This window comes from Lotus japonicus, chromosome 4 (genome assembly GCF_012489685.1).
Source record: "Lotus japonicus ecotype B-129 chromosome 4, LjGifu_v1.2".
NCBI lineage: Eukaryota > Viridiplantae > Streptophyta > Magnoliopsida > Fabales > Fabaceae > Lotus > Lotus japonicus.
Genome location: NC_080044.1, coordinates 46,423,421 through 46,451,318, shown reverse-complemented (window position 1 = coordinate 46,451,318; position 27,898 = coordinate 46,423,421). Strand labels below are relative to the sequence as shown.

At 35.6% G+C, this 27,898-nt stretch overlaps 1 long non-coding RNA gene across 1 annotated transcript; it reads left to right on the top strand.

Moving 5' to 3' along the window:
* The first annotated feature begins 24,694 nt into the window (after positions 1–24,694).
* On the top strand, positions 24,695–27,512 carry LOC130713833 (uncharacterized). The gene is made up of 3 exons (XR_009011046.1): positions 24,695–24,935; positions 25,445–25,535; positions 27,247–27,512. It is a non-coding gene; the product is annotated as an uncharacterized LOC130713833 (long non-coding RNA).
* The last annotated feature ends 386 nt before the right edge of the window (positions 27,513–27,898 follow it).

Here is a 27,898-nt window from a genome sequence, read left to right as displayed (position 1 = left end):
GGGAACGTTACTGGGGTGTACACAGTTGCTTCGGGTTATAGGTGGTTGTTAAGAAACGGGTTGGAGATTGAAGTTTTAATCTTGGGTTTGTGGAGCTGGATCTAGAATAATCCCTCTTAATTTTGAGGATCCCCTACCAGCTACCATGACGCGCTTCCCTTGAACCTCCTGCGTTTCCATCGTGGTATGGCGGCTTCTACAACCTGTGTCATTTGCAACACAACAGAGGAATCCATTATTCATTATCTCCAAGATTACATTCAGGCAAAGAGGATTTGGTGTTTGATGCAGTTCAATGTGGATGCCCCGTCCTTTAGAGACCCGATGCTTGGGCCTAGTTCTAACAACTCCTTGGGCTTTCCTCGTCAGTCATGGCGCAAATCTCTTGTGGGTTTGGAGGGCAGAAACTCCTTCCCGGAAAACCTGCACTTGAGTGATCAACATTGGTGGGAGCGTATTACCTCTATGGCTTTTGATATAGCTCCGGGCTTTTTCAGCTCCTAACATGGTCCATCAGGCGCACACCAAGTTGAGTCATTGGTGCCCCTCTCAGTCTATGTTTAACAACATTGTGTAAAATGCCGACAGTAATGTTCTTTGTGACCCAAGAAGAGGTGGCTTTGGGAGTTGCTCGAGGAGGGCTAGTGGGAAGTGGATTGGAGGTTTCTTTTGCTATTTTCAATACTTTGACATTCTCCATTTAGAGCTCTTAGCTATCTTCTATGGGCTACATATAGCTTGGGAAAATGGTTTCTGCGATGTGGACAGGGCCGTGTAAATCACTAGGCCAATTAGGCAATTTGCCTAAGGCCTCCCAATATATTTAAGGCCCCAAAAAAAAAATTAGTACATATTGAATATACTACTAACAAATTTACATTTTCCAACAAATAAGTAAATAAATATCAGTTATTTTTACATTCTCCAAACTGAAAAAATTAATTTGTGTTACTTATCATAGTTATTTTTTATGACTTTATGTATCTATAGTATTATATAATGTTTTCCACAGATTTCACTCAATATTTTCTTCTATAATTTTTTTTTTCACGTTGAAGTGAATTATTAAATGAGATATTTGAATTTATAGTGTAGCAAAATCTCACATTGTTTTATTCATTATGTTCCTAGTTCTATTGTTCATAACTTTCTTATTTGTTTTACGGTATAAAACTCTGATAAATGATTTTACAGCTAAAAAAACTAGAAGTTTAATATAAAAAATTGAAAATTGATATGATATATCATGTCTCTTTAAAATTCTTGTCAAAATAAAATCACTTTAATATTTTCACCTTAGGCCCCGAAATCTCTATACACGGCCCTGAATGTGGAATGTCAAGTGGATTTTATGGATGCTCTCACATTTTTTCAGAGTGAACTGTCACATTGGCATATATGGTTATGCATCACTTGTCTGGGATATTAAAGATTTGTTGCAGCTTCCCTTGAAGGATGCAGAGGAGGTGAACCATACTTTAGAAAAGGCGCATGCCTACTCTAATTTTTTGGCTAACCGTGAAGCACGTCGAGATGAGCCTATGGTTTTTATTTCCTCTCCTCTTGAGGGTTTGAGCATTTCATTACTTGCATATGCGATGAGTGTCTCATTTGTGAGGTCATAATTAGTTCTACACTTTTGCCCAATTTTTTATCTGTTTCGTTTGGCTGTTTGGTTTTTTCTTAGACATTGTTTTTAACCCTGAGGTGATGTGCCGGAGTTGAATAGTGTTACGGATACAACATGATTTTTAACCAATGACCATGTTGGAGCTTATATGAAACATGACTTTTAGTAGTATAACAAATAATGTGCTTTTCATGTGTAAAAAATGCATGAAAGTGAAAAAGGAAATACGTACGTACACGAGCGAAAATTGCTTGTCACAAGCGCTTTGGTCCATGTATTGTCCTATCGTTTTTTTATTATTTTGGTAGGTAACAATTGATTCCTTAATTTTTTTTCCCTTGCTTAATCACTCATCTTCTTTTGTTGCAAGCTTAATCAGTAAACACTCATCTAATAGCATGTAGATATGTTGGGATCAAACTTCTTATTTATCAGATTTAATTATAAAATCTAAAAGTTACTCAGAAAGCTTCTTCTCATAAATAATTGTGAATTTGAATCAATTGTAAAAGAGTTTTGAGACATGTACTAAATCTAATTCAAGGAGAACTTTTTATCTACAGATGAAGTCATAATTAAATCAATTGTGAAGGCAATACGTCGCTATATCATGGGATATTCTTCATTTCCCATTAGCCTTTGCAACCACTTGGAAAGCATAATTAGATTTTAGTGGAGAAAGACGTCTACTGGATTAATTGGGAAATGCTTTTGATCATCCAAAATAGAAAGGAGTAATGGGACTTACAAGCTTTAAAACTCTTAAGGAAGCAATTCCAATTCCCCTCTTTTTTCTTGAATGCATCCATGGGCTCTCAATGATGGACCTATATAACCTTGAACGAAAAGAAACCTTGCCAGTAATGTCCTGAGACAGAAAGATACATTAATAATGCTCATGGTTGATGATGGACCTATAAGGCTATAACCATGAGTAAAGCATGGTTTATAAATTAGAATTATGGTTTCTTATGAAAAGAATTGGGCCAGCTGTTTTCTTCTCCCCGCAGCTCCTTTTGGACGTTTGCAGTTGTAGAAATCTAGGATTTTGTTTGTAGAAATCTTAGATAGATTTGAGAGTAGAAATTGGGCTTAGTTTAGTTGTTGACCTTGTTGGGCCCGATTGAAATTTTCACTTTGAACTCCAGCCCTTGAATGTTTGTTGTTATCTTCTTGGACCCAAAAACAAACTAGCCCTATAATTCAAATAAAAATGTGAGGGGCAAAATAACAAATTATAATTCAAATAAGAACCAGTCCTAAGATTAGAGTAAATTTCTTCGACCAAAAAAAAAATGTAAATTTCTAACTTAATTTAAAAAAAAAAATCTCATTCATTAAGCAGAAGAAACTAGCGCAGAGACCAAAACATCAGTCTGGAGGATAGGGAGAGCTTCATCAAGAGCTTCCCAAATAAAAGTACTCAGAAAAAAGATAATCTAGCAAACAATTTTACAAACAATTTCTAACTTACCTTACTATTTGGCATTTTAAGTTCTACTTGTTTTATTCTCTTTTATTGACTTTTTTATTAATTCGTGTTTATTTTCATGGTTGCATTTAATTATCCTTTAAATTTGTAACAAAAAAAAAGTATCCTTTAAATTTAGTCATTCATGACTAACTTGCAGTTATTTTGTCCATCAGAATGGATAAGCTTGGTGAGATTGATGGTCTTGAGATGCTTTATTTTGAGCTTGGATTCCAAACACATTATTTGGAAGAGTAGAAAACAAGAAGAAAAAACTATCATAGAAAGAAAACATAATTTACAAAGTACTTTAATTTCTCTGTTTGGAATGCAAGAAAAATGAAAGAGAGAGAATTAAACACCTCGCTCCACACATTTGCAAACGTTTCTTCTCCCCACAGCTCTTTTTGATCGACATTTCCACGTCAATTAAGCCGAGCAGAAAATGAGCCACCAACTCTTACTTAATATGTTTACTAAAATAACCCTTATTTTGTAATTTATATATTTTTCAAATCAACTTTATAATTTATACTCCCTCCGTCTCTTATTATAAGATCCCGGTCTTATAATAGGGACGGAGGGATTATTTAACATTATTCTTGCATTTATGTTAACTTAGCAATGCACATCTTTTTCTCTTCTTGCATTTTTTTTCTCACTTTACTTCTCTAACCCGACAAAGCAGAAGTGTTAACAGGGAAAGAGGATTGAAAAGTAGTCATTCAGTTAGTTGATTAGGCTTGTTCCCACCGGCATTCTTGTGCTTTTTCTTCCCTCCAAGTTTCCCACATGGATCAAGATGTGACTTTCAAGCATGTATGTAAGAAATTGCGTTCCTGATTATCACATAACCTAATTATCACCTTAAATACTCTCTTTGGCTCTTTTGTCGTTTCATATTTACACTTTTTACAAAGGAAGAAAAGTTTCATATTTTACTTTAACACAAATAGTCAAATACACAATAGGACATGGGAATATGTATCATACAATAGTGATATTTTATGTGATGATTATAATAGTGGTGATGATTGAAGGAATAAATCATGTTCATTTAATCCAATTATAATTTATTAAGATTAAACATTAAGTTATGTAACTTTTTAACCACATGACAATTTGAAATTGTTATGCAATAATTAAATTACATTTATCTCGACATTTGATGTATGATATATCATAAAAAAAAATAACTAATACATCATATATGTTTTACTTATCATCATAATTCCCACTTTAAAAAAAATATCATCATATATAATTGATGTATTACTAATCATTATTATTGTTGCACTACTAATGATAAGTATTACTATTAGGTAAGCAATCATTAGGAGGTGACCTACATACAATCCCAATTATCAAATGGGCAAAGGGACCGAAACTTCGCGTGGTAGTGTTGTGAGCAATCTAATGAACCTATAAAAAATTCCAACTCTCACTTTCAATCATAAGTTATTCTAAAGCAAATTATAGATCCCATTCTCTAATATATAATCTACCATACTAATACAATAATGCAAGTAGACCACGTTTATTTCACACCTAGCTAGAACTAAAAGCCTCCCTAATTAGGGGACACTTCTGCATAGAGGCTACCTGTTTTTGCATTAATTTAGTCCAACCAGGTGGCTCTCTCATGCCCTACATATATAGCCTTGTCACCCAAATCATCATTTGGTAATCTTATATTAATTAATTGATTATCATTTTGGTCCACCGGTATCGTTGAACTTGAATGGATCTTCATTGAAGAAAATAAAAATCGAACATAATATCTGGAAATTAATAATCATCGTCCCACGCATTAAATTTTTTGGGCGGCAAAGATAATATCTAAAGGAGTACATATATTTTAATATACAATAATCTTTGATACACACCTAAATATTGCAATCACACATAAAAGGATAGGAAAAATAAATAAATGATAAGTATGATAAGATAATTAAAACGAAAAAGATAGAAAAAAAAATGAAGGAGTGTGAAAAGTGGTTGTGGTTTCATGAATCCAAATCCTAATGTAATTATATAATTATTATTCTTACATGGTTACCGATAAAGATCAGTGCCTGAATCACGAGTCAACCTAATTGTTGTGATCTAAATAATAATCATAGATAAATTTTATTACTTTTAAGTATTATTCATCCATCTAAAATTAATATGATTAATTAAACAACCCATATAATGTATACTTATAAAAAAAAAAAATGTATACTTATCTTCTCATAAAAATCGATCAAACAAGTTAAGAGATTATTGGCTGAAAGTTTGAATTTTGCGTTAAAAATAGCCTTGAAGTCAAGGATGACATGACTAAAGGTAATAAATATGTCAGATAAAAAATGACATTTAAGAACACGACTAATACAGATATTATAAGTCTATAACAAATGATTCAAATAGGAGGTAAAAACATGTTCATGCTACTAGAGAAATATTTGGACCTAACTTGATATCTCACACTTAAGTAGTACGTAAACAAAAACCTTTCTTCAACGAGAAAACCACTGTCCCGGATACAATAACTATGTTGATTCTTAGTTTGGGTTCTCATGTGGTCCTTAATTGATAGACCAATTAATCTCTCTCAAGAAATCTGAAAAGTTAATATCTTGGTCCTCCCCTCCTTCGGGTGTCCTGGAAGCTGAACACTGATGGGTTCAGTTATCCAGAATGATCATAGAGCTGCTCGTGGAGGCTTAATTCGTGATAGCCTGGGTAAAGGTCTTGGCTGGGTTTTCTTTTTTCTTAGGTCTTTGTAATTCTGTGAGGGCGGAGCTGTGGGGTGATCTAAAAGGGATGAGGCTGGTTTCATCTCTTCTTCTTGCTAAAATTATGGTGGAGATGGACTCAAAGATTGTCTACGATATCTCTCACCACAGCTAAGTGTCCTATGGACCACCCGTGTGCAAATTTAATTAGCTAGGGACATCCAATATATATCTGGTTGATTTGAATTGGGAGGTGTCTTTCAACTGGACTAGCTTACCGTGAAGCAAATCGATGTGCTGACTCGTTAGCCAAACATGGATACGGCTCGCAGCATGCAGCAGCAGATCGTATTTGCTGTGCTATGTTGTAATGCTCTTCAAGATTTGATTTCCTTATTTTGTAAGTACCGTTTGACTTAATTTAAGGCACTCTAATCTGATTACGGATTGAAGCTTTAACAAAAAATGATTTTTTCTAAATGAGAACCATCTGCCATAACCAATGTCTATTACAATGGGGCCGGAGGAGAAAATCATTTTTCATAGAATAGCAATATTGTCTTCTCCAATTAACTGTTATATATTAATTTTTTTTAATGTGTTAAATTTCCATTACATTTTTCATGTTTGGATCCACTAATTATTGCCTCTCATAATAAGTATATAATCATTTATAAGATAAATCATTGATCCATGCAATCATCATGTGTGGCTAAATACCATTCTCTATCATTCCCCCACCATGTTTTATAAATTAAAATACCAACTGAAATATGCTTTCAACTAAAAATTATCTCCCGAATCTATTTGATCGTTAATATTGTTTCGTTAAGATTAATTAATCTCTGGCGTACGTGTATCTCCGTTGGAGCACTAGTTTTGTGTAATTTTTAGTCAATAATCTATGTGTCCGTACATGCAAATGCAGTAATGCACGTGCGAGCAAGCAGAAACTTAATCAATCATCGATTAATAACGATATAACACATCCAACTAAATGATTCGTTTAACTGTTAATCCCACATGATTACCAGCTCAGCCTCTCACATGGCCAGATATACTTAATAATCAATGTTTACTTGCAAAAATCTTATGCCAAGTGGGCTAGCTTTGCCATTGTTCCTCGAATATGGTTGGTTGCTCATGCACGTGTGGAGAATCCCCAAAGGCCAAAAATCATATTTACTTAATGGCTTATTAATCAGACTTAGACTGCCAGAGGTATCCACCGTGCTGGAGATGTTTGATCACGACCACCATGTTTGATTTTTTTTAATAAGTCAATAAATATATTGAAATGAAGTACAAGGGGTACTTCAACCCAGTACAAGTAGAAAAAGAACAAGTAACAAGAGAATTGCAGCTCAAATTTACACTTAAATGGCCCCCTTGGAAGCTAGGCTTTCTTAAAAATGGCTCGATGACCGACCATAGGGCCCAAATACCGCCATGTTTGAATTTGGAATTTTTTTCCAAAAAAATAAGTATGGGGTTCCCAATATAAACATGTTATGGGTCAATGACCAACCATAGGGCCGAAATGCCATCAAGGTCGGCCTAGACGGCCGAGCTCAATTCTACGACCAAGTTAAAGGCTAGACAGAGGAAGATGCAACTTTCATCATTCTAATCAGCTATCTTAATCAGGGTTAAAAAGTTATGTCATGTGACCATTCAATTATACTATGTATGTCGGCAAACAGTTAACTCCTATGCAGTTGAACGGACAAGAAGACCATGTATATATTGTCTGCTTGTAGTATAAGCTATTTAGACAACTTAATTTGCTCTTTTATTGCTCTTCCCCACCTAAGAGAGCTTTTCTATGATTTTGGCCTCGCTTGAGCATTTGAGTTCATTTCGCATGTGCCTCCACCGATGTGTTCCGCCATGCACATACACTACACCATCACGTTCTCAACCGAGCACCACTCAACTTGAGCGAGTATCATCTCATCTAAGCCCAAGGAAGATCAATTTGTGTCATTTGTGGGAAGTTGGTAAACATGTTCTAATTACCATGGTAGATACTTGGCACCAAATTATGCAAGGAAATCAGAAACCTCGTCAAGGAGGCTCTGCTAATAGAAGTAAGGAGATTCTTAAAATGTCATTTTTCTGAAAGTATGAGAATTCCTTCTTGACAAGTAGAAGTTGAAGAGAACATTATGAATCAGGAGGATGTGATTTAGTATTTGGAGCACCGAATTCGAGATTTTGAGAAATATGTTCATTTTTCGACCATGCATAAAAGAAGAGGACTCAATAATGTCACTCGGTTTGTGGAGAAGTCTGCTCATAATTAGCGACCAAAGTGGAAGAAGAACCGAGAGGAGGTTTAATATAGCTATGCGAGAATTGGAACACAACATGAAGGAGTACATATTTCTTGAGTACTATGCTGAAGAGTGGTATCAAGTCTCTCAAGATCAATAGTTTGATTCATTTGACGCAACTATTTCAGTGTCTCTGTCAAGGCTGTGAAATGATTACTCATTTCTTACAACCGCTCATCCTGTAAGCCTTCATCGCATGCATCTCTGCCTACGAACCTGAAACCCGAGATAGGTGTGAGGATCATGACTCATGTGTATGAGAGTGGATATTATCACCAGATTTATAGCGTGCATCCATGTCCCTACTGCTGTATATCGGACCCCTTTACCACCACCCCCCCCCGCCCCGTCCCTCCCTCTCTTTTGTTAGTCCATATTTAGGAATCAATGGAGGAGTCAACCTCTATTGACTCCCTATCCTTAGAAGGTTGATGATAGGAATTTATATGATGTTTTTAGCATTATTTTCCTATCTTTTTCTTATATTTTATTATCTTTTTAGTTGTTTTAATAGAGTCTTTAGTTGCATTTAGTGTTTCTACTAGTTAGAGAGTCATCATTTTCATATTAGTCATTTTAGTGTCTTTTATTGCATTTTAACCCATTATTATTGAGTCTTTTTGCATTTAAAGTCCTTGGTCTAGATTGTTATAGGAATTAAGGGCATTGTTGGAAGGAATCTTGTAAGTTATAATCTGAACTTTGATGGCATTATATGCATTAGTTAGGAGGTTTTAAGTTACAAAGGATGGTTTGATGTGTGTTCAATGTGCAGCCCTTGACTTAAGGTTATTTGATGGCGATTCTCTTGTCCAAGGAATCATATTTATGAGAAATAACCAAGAGTTGATAAAGCATAAACGCTAGGAGGTTTGAGAATGAAGAAATGAAGGTCAGTAGAGCCATTGAAAGGGGGGTTACAAGCCATTAATGGAGAATTGAGCTGAAGAAAGTCGAAGATTCCCCCAGCGAGGTGTGCACGCATATGCCTGCACGCACATACGGGCAAGGTCAGCAACTTGCAAGGGCATGAAGAGGAGGCACGCATGTGCGTGCACCTTTCTTGCACGCACATGCATGCATGGTCAGAAGCGTGGAAACCCTTGGATGAAGGCACGCATGTGCGTGCACTATGCCTACACGCACATGCATGTGAACACTGTTATTTTTTCCTATAAATAGGATTTTGTTGCTTTTAGTTTATATCTTAGTTTTTCTGAAGTTTAGCTTGCTTAAGGAGTTAGGAGCTTTTTCAAAGTTCCTTTTCAGGTTAGAAACATGTTTACCTTAGCCATTCTTGGCTAAATTTCTTTTAGAATTTGGGATGTGGATCCTTTACTTGTTGTTGTTGTTGTTTTAACTTTCTGTTTTATCTTATGTAATAAAAGTAGTTTTCTTTCTTTGAACTTCCTTACTGTGATAATATGAACTTGAATGCATGCAAGTTAACTTTGCCTTTCTAAGCATAGAAAGGATTTTTGGCATAGAAATGGGGAACTGGGGGAAGGTTTATAGGATGTTATTTACCTTAGGAATGAGGTTAACAACCTTTAGTTGGTGGCCTGAACATGATATGAAATGAACTTTATCTTCAATTTAGGCTTCTCATAAGAAATCTCATCTAGTTAAGCCGGTTGAAAGCTTTTTATGAACTCGAGGAATCAGCATAGGAAGACTGTAGGCTAGATCAACCATAGAAAGAATTTGAATTTTTTCATAAGCAAACAGACTTTTGAAAGCAACAACTTGTTTTGGTGAAATTGATCCAAATGCTAAGTCTCAAACATTGTTTCTTCCTCTTGCTTTAGTTTACTAATTTCACAACCAACCATCCAAATTATAATTGTCTTTTACTTTTCTTTGGGTTTAAGCAACCTTTGTGGCTATAAACTGAATCTCCCATATTCTTTCTGGTTCGACAATCTTTTATATTACTTCGGGCATTCTGTACACTTACAGAACGCGTATCAAAGGTTGAGAGATATGTCCATACTTAACTTGAACAAGTAAAATTTAATGTTTAAACAATAAGTAACAATTATTATACAACTAGATATTATACCCGTGCGTTGCACGAGTTTATGTACAATATTTTTTAATATTATATGAAAATTACTATAGACTAATTATATAAATAACAAATATTAAACTATTTCTTCAATAAAAATAATAGAAAAAAATATCGTGTTTAGACATCTAAATAGAGAGTATTAGAGTTTTTACAATCACTGACATCTTTTTACTGCCACTAAACGTCACTTTTACAATCACTGGCAGTTTTTGACAGCCACTAAACGTCATTTATCCTCACATGGATTAAAATCAAACACGCTTACAAACTCAGGGACTAAGTTGACCATTAACCCTAAAAAAATTTGAAAAGGAAAATATTTTTTATAACATAAGAAAACTTGAGAAAATATTTTTACTACTATATATTAGGTAAAAAAACACATTTGAAACTATTTATATTCAATAGTAAATATGTTATAGAGACATTTATTTAATTTTTAAACTACTTTTCTAGAGTGTTCATTGACAAATTTTATCTAGACTATTATTTTATTTAAATTACTAGTCCTTTTACCCGTGCGATGCACGGGGATATTCATTTTTGTTTTTTGTATGATTCTTTTTTAAAACTGTGCGTTTTAAAAGTTATTTTATAGATTAATATAATAATTAAATTTATTTTAGAGATATGAAATTATAAATTTGAATTTTTTCTTGTACTGAATATTTGTTTTGTTTGTTTGAATCGTTGTTTTGTTTTTATCTTTTGTACTTGTTTTCCTAATCTCGATTGGTGGTTTTTTAATATCTATTTAATAGTTTATTATAGGGAGTTGAAGTAATATGTATGTACTAAAAATAGCCACCGAATATTTTTTTTCAATTAAAATAATGACATTGAAAATAAAACTGAGAGTGTATCATTGCATATTTCTTGTAAAAAAAATCTTCATATAGCATTGCGAAAGACTTTTTTGTAAACTATATTTGAAGTATTATATATGAGAGTTTTTGTCATCACTATCGCAAATGAGGATATTTAATTCTTGACAGCGCGTGGCTCTAGAAAATGCTACATATAATTGGTCATGTGAAAACACTTGTTTTCACAAATATAACTCCACCTTTATTAATGATTGTCCTTGACTTTTGTTTATTGTCATTACAAAAGAGTGTATTATTCCTCTACTTCTCATGCAGATGGTAAATTATACCTTCTTTCACCATTTTCCCTTCTTTCTCTGAATCAGAGATTTAAATTGGTGAGATTATTTTCAATCTTTGACTTGTCTATAGATTTTAACATAAATATTGAATTTGATGTGGACTGGGCGAGATCCCAAGGTCCATCGCCCAGGAGACCTGACCTTGGGCGTGGGACGCGTCATGACCTTGAGCCTCCCTTCCCGAGGCCCAACTGGCCCATTTGGATAGGATAGAGGCGCCAAAGCCCAACTCCACCTTTATAAATAGGAGGGGAATACCAATTGTAAGGGACTCTTAGCTCATTTGAGAAATAATGAAATTGAAATTCAGTTATATTTTCTCTTTCTAAGCGGTTAGAGCTTCTCTCTCTAAGCATTCACATCACTTTCCTCACACTTTGGGTACTACCTTCCCTTTCCATGTTCTAGCACGGAACATGATGTTAGACCAAAAGCCTAATAAGTCATATTCCAAAATGTTAATTTACAGATATATCCTCAAGAAATTAAAAATTGCTTTCAAATCTCTTCACCAAAAGCTTTCTTCTTCGCTGTAAAAAAAAGGAGATAGGTCATATTCCACTTTATAGGAGTTTAACAGACTTTTAAGGAATAACACTGATGAAGATGACATTTAACTTATAATTAGAGACCTGCATTTTAATGGAAGAGTTGTTACTACTTGATTTAATCATGAATAAAAGATAAAAAATAAAATAAAATCATAAGAATGGGTCCCCATGTATGATATTCTGCACTAAATATTGTACACAAACTTAAATAGTAATTATCATGTCTTTTAGAAGCCAGTTATTTGACAGTTTAAAAGTTCTAGAAAATAAAAAAAAACAAATAGTGAAAAAGGGGTAGGATAGGATACAATGATGATTTACATGCAAATTGGTTATTTGGGGACTTGATTTGCTTCATATGCCCATCATCTGAAGATACTCCAAATGCTAAGTCAGCATCAGATCCAAAACGTACATAATTTTTCTTCTTTAGTTTATGTGGTTGGCCAAGGTGTAACTAAAGCTGCATTCTTTTCAGTATGAAGGTAACTTCCTTGCATTTAGTCAAGAGTCATGTTGAGTGTATAGTCGTAGGGATGCAAATAGGAGGAGCAGGTCAGAATGGGGAAGGGGATATCATATCATAAGATTTGTTGATTTGTCGAAACTGCACTTCACATTTGCTCCCTTGGTACTGAAACACAATAAAACACCAAAATCAATTTTTTTTTTCTTCTAAAACATAGCATCCCACTTTCAGATTAATCCAATGATCAAATAACATCAAGCACTCAAATTTCAAAGAGACAGTAAGCACCTGCATTAGAGAAGAGAAATGAGAGAATTTCATAAAATCATACTTAGAGAACAAAATGTAAATGGAAAATGGAAAAGCAATCCAGGTGGGCATGGGAACAATATAAAATATTAAAAGAACCCTCAGTCAAGAAATAGGCATAAAACCTGCAGAGTAAGGTGCCTAAAAGCATCCTTAACCTCAAATTGAGAGGCACCTGGTTGGACTCTTAATGTCTCAAATAATAAATCACCTAATTTACATCACCTATATTATGTCTCCTTTTTTATAACTCCTACATAACCCAAGAATTAGATCATGTACTGAGCTAGCCTAGCTACTTGGTAAAAATAGTCTAATTAACGGTTACTAACAAAGAGATCATTTATAAAGTTATAACCAAAAAAAATTGATAACTTTTTTTCACTAATTTTTCCTGGTTTAGACTTATGAAAGTACTGCATAGTGAAAGTCACACCACAGCACAACACACATACAATGCACAAATAGGCAACTATGAATAAGGATGAGGTCTATAATTGCAGTACATGGCTTATCTTTCAAAACTGTCACTATCCTCAAAGCAATTAAACACAGTATCCACTAATTCCCTGAAGGGTAGAATAATTACTAAGAAAAATTGAAAGACAAAAAGAGGCTAAAGAGAAATCAACAAAAGAGAAAGGACTCCGAAAGAAACAAATAAACTACAACATTAAAGAAAGTGCAACACCAAGCAAAGACCGAAAGGAAGAGAACAACATTCAACATTAGAGTCACACATACTCATCAAAATGCAGAAAGCTTTGCATAAAAAGAATGCTTTAAAGAAATTAGAATGCAATAAATAAACCAAAGAAGGATCAAAATGTATATCTTGAATCATATAAAGATTTTGTTTCCATCCATTATTATTTATTTCCATTCTTAATCATTTTTTTCACATGACATAGCATTCCCCTCATATCCATTCACACCTGAACTCTTTATTTTGTTCAGGACCATTACAACCCATGTGAACCGTGCAAGATCAAGCTCTTTCATATTAATTATTCAAACAAATTTCAATAACACCCACTTCCTCCCATTCCAAGATCTACCTGTTCTCCTTTGAGCACCCAACTCTTGTATCATGACAAACCCTCATACATAAAAATCAGTGTTAAAGAGCAGGTTCTTCCAAACATTTGAATCAAGTTTTCCAATATGGATTTCCAAAAGAGCTGCTTCTTGTGCTTGTTAAGTCACCTCCAACATCCTAGTGGCAGGATTATAATCATTCTTAATTTTTGGCACTCCATTAATTCCCTAGACCATGCACAATCATACTTTGATGTAAAAACTGATTGATAATACAGAAAGTATTTAGTACTAATTCAGTAATTAGAGATAATGTTGCTGACCTCCAAGTAATTGATCAGATGAGAACACTGCCAGCCTAAAGGCCCCACATATATTTTCTCACCTCTATGCTTCAAGAGAAGTATCTATGATATCACAATATAGAAGCTTAGCCTTGAGATATGAATGAAAATGTTACAATAGCAGCAAAAGAGAAACAAGATTACAGTTGCAAATGACTAAATGTAAAAGTCAAAATGATCCAGTTCACAAAATAGGCATAGAGATGTTACCTTTAACCTGGTTTAGTAGAAATAACAACATGCAAGTGTCACATAGAGAAGGAATAAAAAAAAACAACTACCCAGCTAGAGAAAGAGCAAAGCAAATATAAAACAAACAAACAGCAGCAAAAGAGAAACAAACTTAACAGTTCAAAATGGAATTCAATGTTGGAAGAGGTTAAATAGCAAGAGAACAAACAACAGTGAAACCTCATCCCTGAAATAAATTGTTAGAAAACAAATAATGAAGTTGAAGATGGTATGTGAATTGCAGTCTCATGTAACTCACTTGAATCATGAAAGGTTGTGAGGATAGACATTCGGTTAATGTGTCCTCTAACTGCATACTTTTGTATCAAATGACATGCAACATAAAAAGTCAACTATTTTAAGAATGAATTTAAAAACAAACCTATATAAAAAACTTTCAAGAAAAGGAGGGGTTAGTGACTCTAAACTTTGGGTGGCACTTAACCGTAGAGATGCGTGAGCATGATTGGGCTCTTCCACCTGTAGAATAATGTAACTCATGATAGAAATCAGGCTAAAACAACCCATCTGTGAGCACATGAAAATGTTATGGAAGGTGTGGGATCTATCTATTGAACTTACATGTACAATAAAGCGGGAAGTTGCAATGCATATCTGACCATTTGTCCAGAAGCAGCCAAAGATAGTCCATTCAGAAGCTGTTTAAAATAATGAAGGGCCAACCAATCGTGCGATGAGTACCAATTTTTTTTACCCATTCTCAATCAATATTTGACGAAATGTGATTCATTTCAAAATGCAAGAAAATATGGGTTGTCCATAACTAAAGAGTTGTACTTGAGAGGGAACTAACCCCTTATCAAGGTCAACATCCTCAAAAACAATGAGCGGGCTTTTCCCACCAAGCTCTAGTGAAACAGGCTGCCAAGAAAACAGAAATTTGGTATTAGAGGAACTGAAGAACATAAAATGAACAAAATGGTTCCTAACTCTTACTAGCTTTGTTTGTGTGTTCTTTATTCTATCAAAACAAAGGGAAGTTATGAATTGTGCATTTTTTTGCAGATGATAATGCTTAAAAGTACCAAAAAAAAAGAATTGAGATTGCAACTGTTGATGGGAACATATATGAGAACAAAATAAAAAATCAGAGATAACATTTACATGCATCAAGTACTCATGGATCCTAAATGGAGAAGCACATAAAACATGCAAATATCTTTTGATTAACAAACTTTCATTGATAAAAAAAAGCGGAATGCACGAAGAAAATTCAATTTTAACAATAATTGATAGTCCTAATTCTACTATCAGCCAGATAACAATAGCAGACAGTCGTTCTACAACTAAGCTACTTAAGAACCAAGGGAATCAAATATCAGAGACAAAAAAATTTGGGCCTTTCAAGGACAACAAAGAGAGAGGGAAAGAAATTTCAATATCACAATCCATAACAATGTAGAAGAATGACACCAATGCACAAACTGGAACCCCATAATCCCAGCAAAGGCGCACCAAATCTGCAGGACGCGAATCAGAGAGAACAAGTCAAATCAAATTTGTTTTGGCAAAAATCTTCTTCATCACGATCAGAAAATTAAAAAAAAAAACGAAGAGAAAGAATGGATGTATGGAGGAAGAACGAATCCCAGATGCGAGAAAGAGAAACAAACCTGAAAATTTGCAGAAAGCCTCTCTCCCAAATCTGTCAATTTCGGAACCCTAGAGTGAAAATGAGGGGAAGAAGAACGTGATGCAATTTAACGCGAAATTAAGCTGCGACAGATATGCCCCTCTTTGAAAACCTGTCTTAATCTGGAAAGGTTCTCCCCGCTCTTGGTGTGTGGCATTCCATGGGTTGTGTCAGGTGCCTTGCTTCCTTGGAGTTCTCGGGTTTTTTCTATCTGGAATGATGCTCTTAGGCCTGTCTGCAATGATGCTCTCGGATCTTTGATTGAAGCAGAGATGGTCAGATACATGAAATTCTCTGAGGAAGGCTTTAAATGATTTTGAAACCTAGAGAAACGGCTTAGAGAAGGAGAAAAGGAACGAAGGTAAGGAGAAAAGAGAAGCGTTTCTATTTTTTTGAAACGGAAAAGCGTTTCAGATTGAATGAAAGAAGGAGTGAAACTGATACAATTTTGAATCAACAGCTGAGATCCAATCTGAGTAAAATAAAATGCTTTTTTACAAAAATATCCATGCCCAGCTTTCATAGTTTTTAGAATAAATTGTTGAACGACTTTTTTGCGCTCAAGGCTGCAGAAACTCTGCTTTTATATATATTATAGAAGATTAATATTTTCTATATATAAATATATTTCTTTATTTTCCCTCAATTTATGATTGATATTTAATATTCTATCTATTGTTAAAAACTACTTAATAAATTATTTTTTTTGTATAAGAAACTGAAAAGTTGACAATTAATAGTTAATAAAGTTAATAACATAAAATATTCATCAATAATTTTTTATTATCATTTTAAGACAAATCACAAGTAAATTTAATATTATTTTTTAAAATAACACGTAACTACATTATAGTTAATATAAACAACATACAAAATCATTACATATTTTAAAAGTAAATTTCAAAATATATATTTACAAAAAGCATTCAACCATTAACTAATTTCAATATCTAACATGTTTATTTTATTTAAAAGATATTATTTTGTGCTAGTTTTGTATCTTTTATTTTTCTTCAACCTTAGGTTGATAATTAATTGAAATGAAAATGAAAAAAAAAATTAATTAATCTTGCCAATAATGTAGAACTCAAGTCAAATATTATGTTATATACATATATATATATATATATAACTTATTAACATGATATCTAACTTTAGTATTTTCGTTCAAAAAAAAATTAGTATTTAATTAGTTATTTATACATAAAAGTAGGGGTGAGCACCGGTCGGTTACGGCCGGATTCAGGCTCAAAATCTCCCAACCGACCAAAATCGAGTGCATGATACTGTGGACCAATTACGCCCAAACACAGCTTCGGTCCGGCGGGTCTCGGGTTAAGCGGATAAATGGGTCAGTCGAGTGGGTGCGATTGGATCTGGAGGAATGAGATGAGTTTCTCAAACCTTTACCCAGAAAAATTTTAACTAAAAAGAAAAAAGAAGAAGGAGATGATGGCAGATTGGACGATGCCATGGTATTGAGGTGCAAGGTTCATGATGTTTCAACCTCTGTAAGCTTCAAATTTATTGGCAGATTGGACGAAGCCATGGTTTACCTCCGGTAAGCTTCAACAGTTCAACTACACATATCTAACACTCAATCTCTGTTGTAACACTCCATCTTCATGATCAATCCTCTGCTTGGTCTTCAATACCCCATCGTCTTCCATGTTTCAACTCATGGGTATTCAACTTTTTGCTCCCACTAACAGAAGCCACCGCCACTCTATGCATCAAAGTGGGTTTTGGCTTCTTAATAGGTGGATTTTAGCTTAGCCTACAATATTAATTATTAATGGGGGATTTTTTTAATTTTCTTTATCATTTAAAAAGAGTCAATTTGACATCTGAAAAGACAATGCTGCAAAGAGGTACTCTTGGACTTTGGAAAGCTGCTATTTGCGTGTGTCATTAATGCTGCAAGTTGTGACAGTGTACTAGTGTGAAAGAGAGACAGTTGTAGGTTTTAAATTAAAAAAATTATAGTATCTCTTGGGCGGGTTCGGGTTCCGATGGATTAAGCTTTCCAAATTCGAACCCGCCCGTCCTAACCCATATGGAATCGAAAACCAGACCCGTGGACTCGTTCTGGACCGCCCGGTTGCATAATATTGGGCTCGGTTGAACCGAGTCTGGTCCGATTCGGTTTTTTTAAGCAACCCTACATAAAAGTAGTAATAAATTTTATTGGTTAACTTTTAAAATTCATCAACTTAGGATTAATAATTAAAATTAAAATGATAATTTTAATTTGAACATATAAGTATTTGAAATTTTTTACAATTAGTTATAAATGTAAAAGTTATTTTCACTATAGATTTTTATTAATGTAAAGGTAGTCAATTTAAATTATTATTATTATTAAAAATTTGTCCTCTAGTTATAATTAATAATTAAAATTAAATAAATATTAAAAATTATTTTAAAATATGGTAAATTGAAAAGTTTAACAATTATTAATTAATATAATGAATAATAAAGTAGATGTTGTTTTTTTTAGTTTTGTATTTAATTATCTAATGTATTTAATACAAAGGTAAAGTAATCAATGCAAAAGTTCAAGTGTGCTTTATTTATATATATATATATATATATATATATATATAGATTAGGTACAAATAATATTTTCAGATACACTTACCCATCTAGTGATCTCTTCTCAACCAGAGTCTTGTTTGCCTTCCGCGTGTGCGTACACTAGAAGACTTTTCCAAGACTTACTTGTCTGCCCAACTCTTTCACCTAAAGTAACATATAGAGAATACTTTTTTAAACAAACAAAATACAAATATAAAGTGAATCTATTAATTATAAACTTACAACATGTTGGTCAAGCTTAAGCATTAAAATAGAGACACCCGTGACCCCCTTTCTCTAATGCCCTATTCCTATTGGCATTCAACTTTTACTCTTGGTCGACTTGGCTAGTTTCGCATCCAACTAGTCCTATTTAAGTTAAATATAACGCCCGATTTTCGAGTGTGTCTTTAGTAACTCAAAAATAAAATAAAGCGGAAAAGCAGGTATTTTTTTTTCATTTTGTTTTTAAATAATAAAAAGACTTGTCGAAATAAAGACACAACCCATTCGCGATTAACAACGACTAATATACAATAAAAGCACAGCCCTCGTTGTAACCAAAATCATCGTCACGAGTGTCCTCAAGTGACGGAAAGTAACATCAAGTAACTAAAAGTATTGCCCAACGGCAAACAAGTGCGACCCATAGCAGAGTCATAAGTTTTATAAATACAGTCCTCCAAGAAAGTAAGTCAGCCCAAAACGGCCTCCAAAGGACCTCCTACGTCCGACAACTCCCTGTGATCCTCATGGAAGAGAACCACACAAAAAGCTAATAGTCGGGGACCTACCCTGCCCCAAAATAAGAAATGAAAATCAGAGCTACGATAACGAAACCCGATATACTACACCCCTAACATCGACCCTCATCCAATCCTGCATGAAGTTCGGGTCCACGTCGAAGGCTCAGTAGTAGTCATTTCGCTCCGGGTCCTCCCCGAACGACGAACCATCACGAATCAGCTGTTGAACGTCTGGCAGCACGCCGACCGCCCAAACACAAACATGAACACAAAGCCAAGGCGCGAGGGTCAACTCACAGAATATGAGAGATAATACAAGCAACATGTGAAGAATAAGGGGGTATACATATATGTTGTATATATACATATCAATTCTGCATTGCCTACCCTAAGGTATATACATGACATGTTATCGAATCTCTAGTAACAACACAATATTCAATATCTCAACAATTCAACAAATAACATAACGATGTTCATCAATATCAAATCATCAAAATCTCAACATATAAAGTTGGGTGATAAGGTTAGTCAAAAACAATGTATCGTCCTCCCAACGCACAAGTGTCTAACTAAACAAATGTTCCCTGTCGTTTGCCCTAGGGTAAACGACGATGAAATCTCACGCTTCCATGAAGTCTCACGCTTCAATGGAGTCTTACGCTTTCACGAAGTCTTAAGCTTCAGTGAAATCTCACACATTCACGAAGTCTTAAGCTTCAGTGAAGTTTCACGCATTCACGAAGTCTCACGCTTCAGTGAAGTTTCGCGCCTTCATGAAGTCTCCCGCTTCAATGAAGTCCCACGCCTTCACGAAGTCTCACGCTTCAGTGAAGTTTCACGCCTCCGCAAAGTCTCCCGCTTCAGCGAAGGTTCCCGTCTCCACAAGGTCTCCCGCCTTAGTGAAGTTTCTGCTTTCACGAAGTCTCACGCTTCAGTGAATTTGCACCCTTTCACGAAGTCTCACGCTTCAGTGAAGTTCCATGCTTTCACGAAGTCTCATGCCTCAGTGAAGCTTCCCGGCTCATCCTTTGGATGGCTAAATAAACTACTCAAAGAGCGAAGGAGTACCAATGTCCATGGAAACTTATAGTTCCCCGGCTTATCCTTTTGATAGCCAAACAACAAACTGCTCATCGAGCGAAGAGTATCAACATACTCAGAAACTCATTAGTTCCCCCAAAACTTGGATTCGGCGACACTTCTCATTTTTCAAAACTAACATCCAAGCTCTAAGCTTTCATCTGACATTATTATCATTATTTAAAGGGTTCAGAGGTTGTTTAGTGTATTATGAATTTTCCTTGTAAAATAGTTTCCATTTAGGTTTATCTCTAATCTTATAAGTTTAAAAGATCCCATCATCCCAGTAATTCCCAGAGAAGGTCTCGATCCATTAACACAATAACAAGGCCCGAACCTCCGTTCATCCCGTCAAACTTTCCCAAAATCTCATGATAAATTTCGCATAACTGCCCGTTATCCTCACTCTGACGTACAACAGATATATGTGTATTGGCATAATCAAATTAGCACAATCCGAAAGTCAAGGCACATATATCAACACATCCTAGATTAATCATTTAACATATAGCATGTGAATCAATATCAAAAACAATTCCAGCGATAAATGATTATCATTGTCAGCCGTAGCCTCAGAAAACATTTTCCCAGTCAATCACAATCAAGTGCATAAACAATAAATCAAGTCGAATTCATCGACGCCTAAAACATTAGCTAGCAAGGTAAGTTGCCCTCACCTCTAGTTCCTTCAGAATCACGGTGTAAGTCACGCTCACAAGCTTGCTCAGTCAATTCCAAGGTTTCCACAAACGAACCTTAGAGCAAACAAAGCAAAAATCAATCAAAATAAGTCGGTACAATCGAAACAATACTAACTAACGTTAGACAAAGCTCAAGAAGCTTCAGAGTACAACATTTAGGCACGAATGGAAGGGCTTTCCCCGAATGGATGAGTTTTGACTCGATTCAAGTTTTGTACAAAAACACTTTATTCGCTAAAACATCCATAACTCGAGCTACAGAACTCAGAATGACACGAAACCAAAGCCAAAATTTCGACAACGGAGAGAGCTATGCTATAACTCAGGTCATACAGACCCAAAAATTATTTTTGGACACGGTACCCTACCAAATAAGTTTTGGCCACTATCAAAATAGGGTTTCCCGAACTTTTTCTTCGATCTAATTTAATTCCTAGGTATTCTTAGGCGATATCTAAGCGAGAGAAACTCTCAGAAAAATTATCGGGTCGAAAGCTAACACAGGGGTATTTTGGTCAGTGTTTTTAGCCTGAAAACTCAAAGTCGAAATTTTGAGAAATAAATTTGATGAGCGTGTTCCTAACGACATTTATAACAACTAATCCTACTGACACTAAGCTCAGTCGAGAGTTTTTAATCCAAAGAACGAAGCTTTGGCCAAAAATGGTTTTTTCGAGCAGAATTGAAACTCGGCGACAATTCGGCGAGATTCAGCAGAAAACAACCGGATATTCATGCTCTTGGGCATGTCGGCAATAAGTTTAGACACTGAAATCAAGTTATTTGGACAGTTTTACAAAAAGCTCAAAACTTTGAGCACAGAAAGACATAGAGAAAAGCGACAGAATTGACGATCAGAAGTAAGGAATAACATCTATACCTCGAGGTCTACGCGTAGCAACGAACGGTGCAGCGATCAGGCAAGAAATGACGAAAATCTTTTCTTCCTCCTCCTCCTCCAAGCTCGCGGGTTTGATGGCTATGGTGTTGGGAATTTTTTTGATTTTTTTCAAGCTATTTATAGTTTATGGAAAATGCGGAAAAATGAAAATTTCGCGATTCCGATTTTTCCTGCGCGTTCCTCTGTTAATTCTAAGATAGATTCTGGCGACAGAATTTCATAACTCGAAACAGGTTTCTTGGAATTAAAGCAAACGATCCAAAGTCGGTGTAAATCGATTTTACCCGAAAAACTACTTTTTGTAGTTGATGTCGGATGAGGAAACTTCTTTCTGAAGAAAGATTAGAAACATCGAAAGAAATAGGTGTACGCGTGTGGAATTTTCGTTTGAAGCTCCGAATAGAAAAAGTCTTCATCGACCGTTTATTTTAAGTTTCTTAAGTTATCAGGGATTTAGTTTCGGCAAACCTCCGAGAATTAGAATCGGACGTTCGTACATTTCAGGGTTTCGTATCGAAATGCTCGTCATGGAAAGATTAAGAGAAGTTCTAACATTTCTCTGAAGATTTTTTTGGAATTAGTTTCCATCGTGTCTTTAAGTGTAAATTAATCGTTTACTATCGCTCTCGTCCTAGGTATAAGTGAATACTACTTGCGCTATAACTTATATCGACTTTAATACTATCCTTAGCCTTTTCCTGAACTTTCTCCTTCAGAAATTTATTCCATTTGATAACCACTTGTTCAGGTTTCCTTCACGATACCTCGAAACCTAATCGTGAATATGAATTTAATTAATTTATTCTAAGCTTAAAAACTTGGGTCTCACATTACTACCCTCCAAAAAGAATGTTTCGACCTCGAAACTTTGTAAGATTGAAAGATGCGGTGGGAAGAATTACACACGCGCAAGTTATACTCAAAAACTCCTAAGCATTCTTTCATCTGAAATTCATTGTGTTTACTATTAGCTTTTCAGAAGCAAATCTCTTGTAAACATTCTTTCTTAAACAGTTGTTTAGTTACCTTTAGGAGATCAAGGTTGATCGGATCCTAGAGAAGACTAAGAGAGTGAATCTTAGTGTGAGCGAAGTCAGTGTAATTGTTAGTCACTTGTAGGTTTCAAGTGCAGTTGTAACACTTTACCTGATTAGTGGATTGCCTTCATTCTAAGAAGGAAGAAATCACATTGACGGGTGGACTGGATTAGCTTGAGGGATTTATGAAGTGAACCAGGATAAAAATCCTTGCGTGCTTTCCTATCTCTTATCTTTAGCACTTAGTTCTCGAAAAGATTTGTCAAAATCTTTAAGGTGGAAGTTTTATATTGAAAACATTATTCAAACCCCCCCTTTCTACCGTTTTTCATACCTTCAAACTTAAGTTTCAGCAAAAAGTTCCGGATACTGTTCCTTGACCTTTTCCTCTAACTCCCATATAGCACCGTCCGTGTCTTTGGTCCAAATAAATTTCACTAAAGCACTCGGCTTTCCCCTCGATTGTTTCACTCTTCTAGTCCCAATGCTGACCGACGGCGTCTCAACAGACATATCATCTTTCAGCTCTATGTTGTCCGGCTCGACCAGTTGCGTCGGGTCTCTGTTGAAAATAATATTGGTTGGCATTCCGTGCAATCGCACAATCTTAACCACTTGTTCCTTTACTTTCGTTTGTCCGAAATTCTGCTTAAACTCGGTGTACCTCTGCCATTCCAGAGTGAATGTTCGACTTGTCCTCGTATTCTTCACTCGTGATCCAAAGCTCAACTCGATCGCTTGATAACTCCTAGACGAACTATTCCCTTGGAATCTACTATTCCATTAACGTCACTTCCAACTTCGTAACTATCCTCATTCGCACCATGAAATCAATCTTCTACTTAGTCACCATTCGAATTAAAACCCGACTTGAGTCTTTATACCTTGTGGATCACTAGACTCATTCCCTTTAACATCAATTCATAAACAACTGATAAGCTAATCATCATCTTAATATCTAACAATCCAATATTGTCATTTCCTTCCTTAAAACTTTCCTCAAAACTTTCCTCACTCAACCGATTTACACTTACTGAAATCACTAACACTTCACACAAATAAGGACTCATCCCCTAGAAGATCAACTTATAACTATACCTCAAGTGTAAGACCCGAGAGAGTTAAGAGAAAAAAAAAACTCGGTCAATTTCTCGGTTTAGTGCTTTAATGCTCGGTTAATGTGATGCTTATGGGTGTGACCTTGTATGATGAATTTTATCTTAGGAATGTAGTATTTTGATTATTAATATCGAAGTTATTTTCCAAGTGTTTCATTCTTCGTTCGTCGGAGAATTCGGCTGCACTACGGAAAACGGTCGAACCGACGAGTTTCGCCTAGAGCGCCTTTTTGTCATCGAACTATTATTTGAATGTGAAATAAATATTTTCCTTATCATTACGATGATCTCCGCGTAATTTCGAGAATTTTGACTGTAATATCGATATAAGGTCAAAAATCTCGCCCGGTAGTGTTTTCGGCTCGAAAACGAGTCGAGTTCGACTCGTAAACGAGCCAACCACGAAATTGGCCAGAAAATATCTGATCTTGGGGTTGAGTGTTCAGATGTTGAGTGTAGAGAGAAAGGTTATTAGGGTAGGCTCATGAACCAAGGTCAAAAGGTTAGTATCATGATTGCTTTACCATAAGTAGTGTGCATGGGAAGATAAACCAAAGCCAAAAGTGCAAGCCACATTTCACCTAGGGAAACGTCCATCACCTTATCACAAGGACTTCCCATCAGATTTCTGAACCAAAGGAGATAAGTGAGAGAGAGTGAACATCATCTTCATCTTATCTTCATCCTTCTTACCAAAAACTGAAATCTTCATCATCTCTAAACACCACCAAGAAATCATCTTTTGTCTTCCATTCCTTCACAAAAGAGTTAGCATTCAAGGTGAGGATCATGGTGATGGTTTCCAAATTTAAAAAGGAGCTATCTTTCTCTTCATCTTTTCAAAAAAACCGAGTTGATGTTGTTGTTGTGCTTGTGATCTCCTTGGCTTCATGCATGTGAAAAGTGTTTTGAAAAAGGTTGAAGCTTGATGTTAGGGCTTCATGCTCTTGTGTTCTGAACCTTAGATTTCGAAAATGGAGAGCCAAGGAAGAAAACTACTCATCATAAAACCTTTTTCTTGTTCAAAAGGTTGAATCTTGATGTTTTAATGTTCTCATGAAGTAAAGACTTCAAGAGTAGGTTTCCAAGCTTGTTTCTTAAAATCCTTGAGGCTAAAAGTTCAGTTTTTAACCCTAAAAGATCATTCCAAGTGTTGTTTCAAACTCAAAACCCATGAACTCTTAAGACTAAGTTCATTCATGAGAAGTGCTAGACTTAGTTAAGAGTGTGTGTGATTTCTATTTGATTTTGATGAATGATGGTTGTGTGCATTGTGTGCTTGTGTGAAGGTGAAGAACACCTTGTTCATTTCATTACGAGGAGCTAAAGGCTAGGAAGGAAATCAGACTAGAGAGGTTAAGGAGAAAGCCAACGATCGAGGTAAGGGCACTTCGGGTCTTGGACTTTAGCGTGCACGAATTGTGTGTTAGGATTGCATGAACTTGTTTGATGACTATGAACATGTTAAGACCTTGGAAGACTTATGTAAATGAGCTTAGTATGTTGTATGATCCTTATAATACTGAATGGGAACTTAAAGGTTAAGTCTTGGGCTAAAAATCAAGTTAAAAGTGAGAAAATGTATGAAACTCGGAAGAGGTACAGAACCGCGACGCATGTGCGTGGGTAGCTGGCGCACATGCGTGGGGAACCTGCAGCTATGGGCGCATGTGCATGGATAGATGACGCACATGCGTGGGACTTCTGTCCCTCCAGCGCCAAGTGATGTTTTCCTTGCTACTTCGTACTGTTTTGGGCATATCTCCTTCGATATGAGTCAAAATCGGGTGAAACCAATTTTATTTGAAAGCTAACTTAAAGGGCTTCAACCTGTCAAAGTTTCATAAGTTTTGGACTGCTGGATTAATACAGTTTGCAATTTTATTCCACCCCTTTTTCTGCTGCCGAGTAAGCTGGATAGTTCGTATTGTTTTGGGCATAACTCCTTGGATATGAGTCCAAATTGTGTGAAACCACTTTTATTTGAAAGCTAACTTAAAGTTCTTAAATCTGTGAAAGTTTCATAATGTTTATGTTTCTATTTTAATACAGTTTTCAATTTTAATTCTACCATTTTCTGCGGTTTTGTTGCCCTGAATTATATGCATGATGTACATGAAGTTTATGAGTTAAGAATGCTTGCTTACCATGAGAAATTGTTTATGAACATGATAAATGATAACATGCTTAGGTGCCTTGATGTTTGAGAACATGATTACTTGTGAGAACATGCTTACTTGTTGAGTACATGACTACTTGTTGAATATGATATGATGAACTCTTAGGATGTTCATGATGAATGTAAGTCTTGAATTATGTTCCTATGATGCATGATATAGTATGCCCTGATATTTATCGAATGATGAGCATTGTATGGGCGATATTGATCGAATGAGATCGAATGTGGAACCTACGATGGTTGGGCTACCGTGGCGACGGATAGCTGGTGACACCTATGAGTTGGTGACCCCGATCACTCATGTTAAGGTGTGGTGGAGTCGTCATCGATCGACAGAAGATTATAACTTCGTTGTTTGACTAATTCATGGAGCATATCATTGCATTGACCGAGGGTACCGCTTGGATAGGGTACACCGAGGTATTGGCTAATGACTGCATGGGAAGGGTCATTAGATAAGTGGCAAGTGACTGCATGGGAAGGGTCCTTGTCCCGCCTGCCTGGTATGGAGTTGGCGTTTATCCGGATCATGGTGTGCATTGAGCATCAAGCATATTGCATACGCTAACAATATAGAGACACATAGGTTCCCTTGGACGTCATTGACGTAAGAACATTGGTTGTTGTCTTGTGGCTTGTGTTAGACGATTGAATTCCCTATAAGGTGCAACGTGTGGTTGTGGGCCTTGTGCCTTGCTTGTTGAAGTGTTTTCCTTATCTTATGCTACATCTAGAATTCCTTAGGGATGTATTAGTATGCCGTTTGGTAAGATTCTTGATAGGTGATTATATATGTGAATATGCATGCTCTTACTTGCTCGTATGTGTGCACGTCCTAATTATGGCCTTGTGGTATAAGTTGACCCTTGCACCTTTTCTCTGTTATAAATGTTCGACGACACCGCCCTAAAGGATGAGCAAGAGACCGATGGACGCATGTGAGGAGATGCCGCAAGGAAATGATGTGACGACGAGCTAGCGATTCAGAGACTAGTCGTGTGGAGATTACGGGGAGCTCGGTGGGCATATGAGCCTTTTAGTTTATTTTCCTTTTGGAGTATATGTTGTAATTATATACATTGATGTAATGGTACTTATTATTGGGTATTTATTACTCATCGTAGAGCATGTTTTGGAAAGTATTAGAAAGTATTATGTTTTAGAAGGAAAAAAAAATATACCTGCATTATTATGATTTCGAAAGTTCATTAGCATGATTAATTTACTTTTGAATCACTAAGTAACCCTCGGAAATCGGGGCGTTACATCAAGGGACTTAACTAGTCATTTTATCATCCGATCCTTCAACCTCCCGAGATTTAACTGTTATCGTAACAGCTAACACCACTAAATCTCTTAAGTGTACATGAATCTCAGCTCACTAGGTCAACCTTAGCCCTAGGATTCTCATTCAACTTAGTAAAATTCACTTGTTAACCCTAGTATGCATCATCAAAATCCATAACAAAGTTCCATTCACTCTTAGACTCTAAGAAACTTGTCCAAATATGATACCTCAAGTATTCATCTTGATACTAACACTTTCCTTTCTGTAATTTGATCA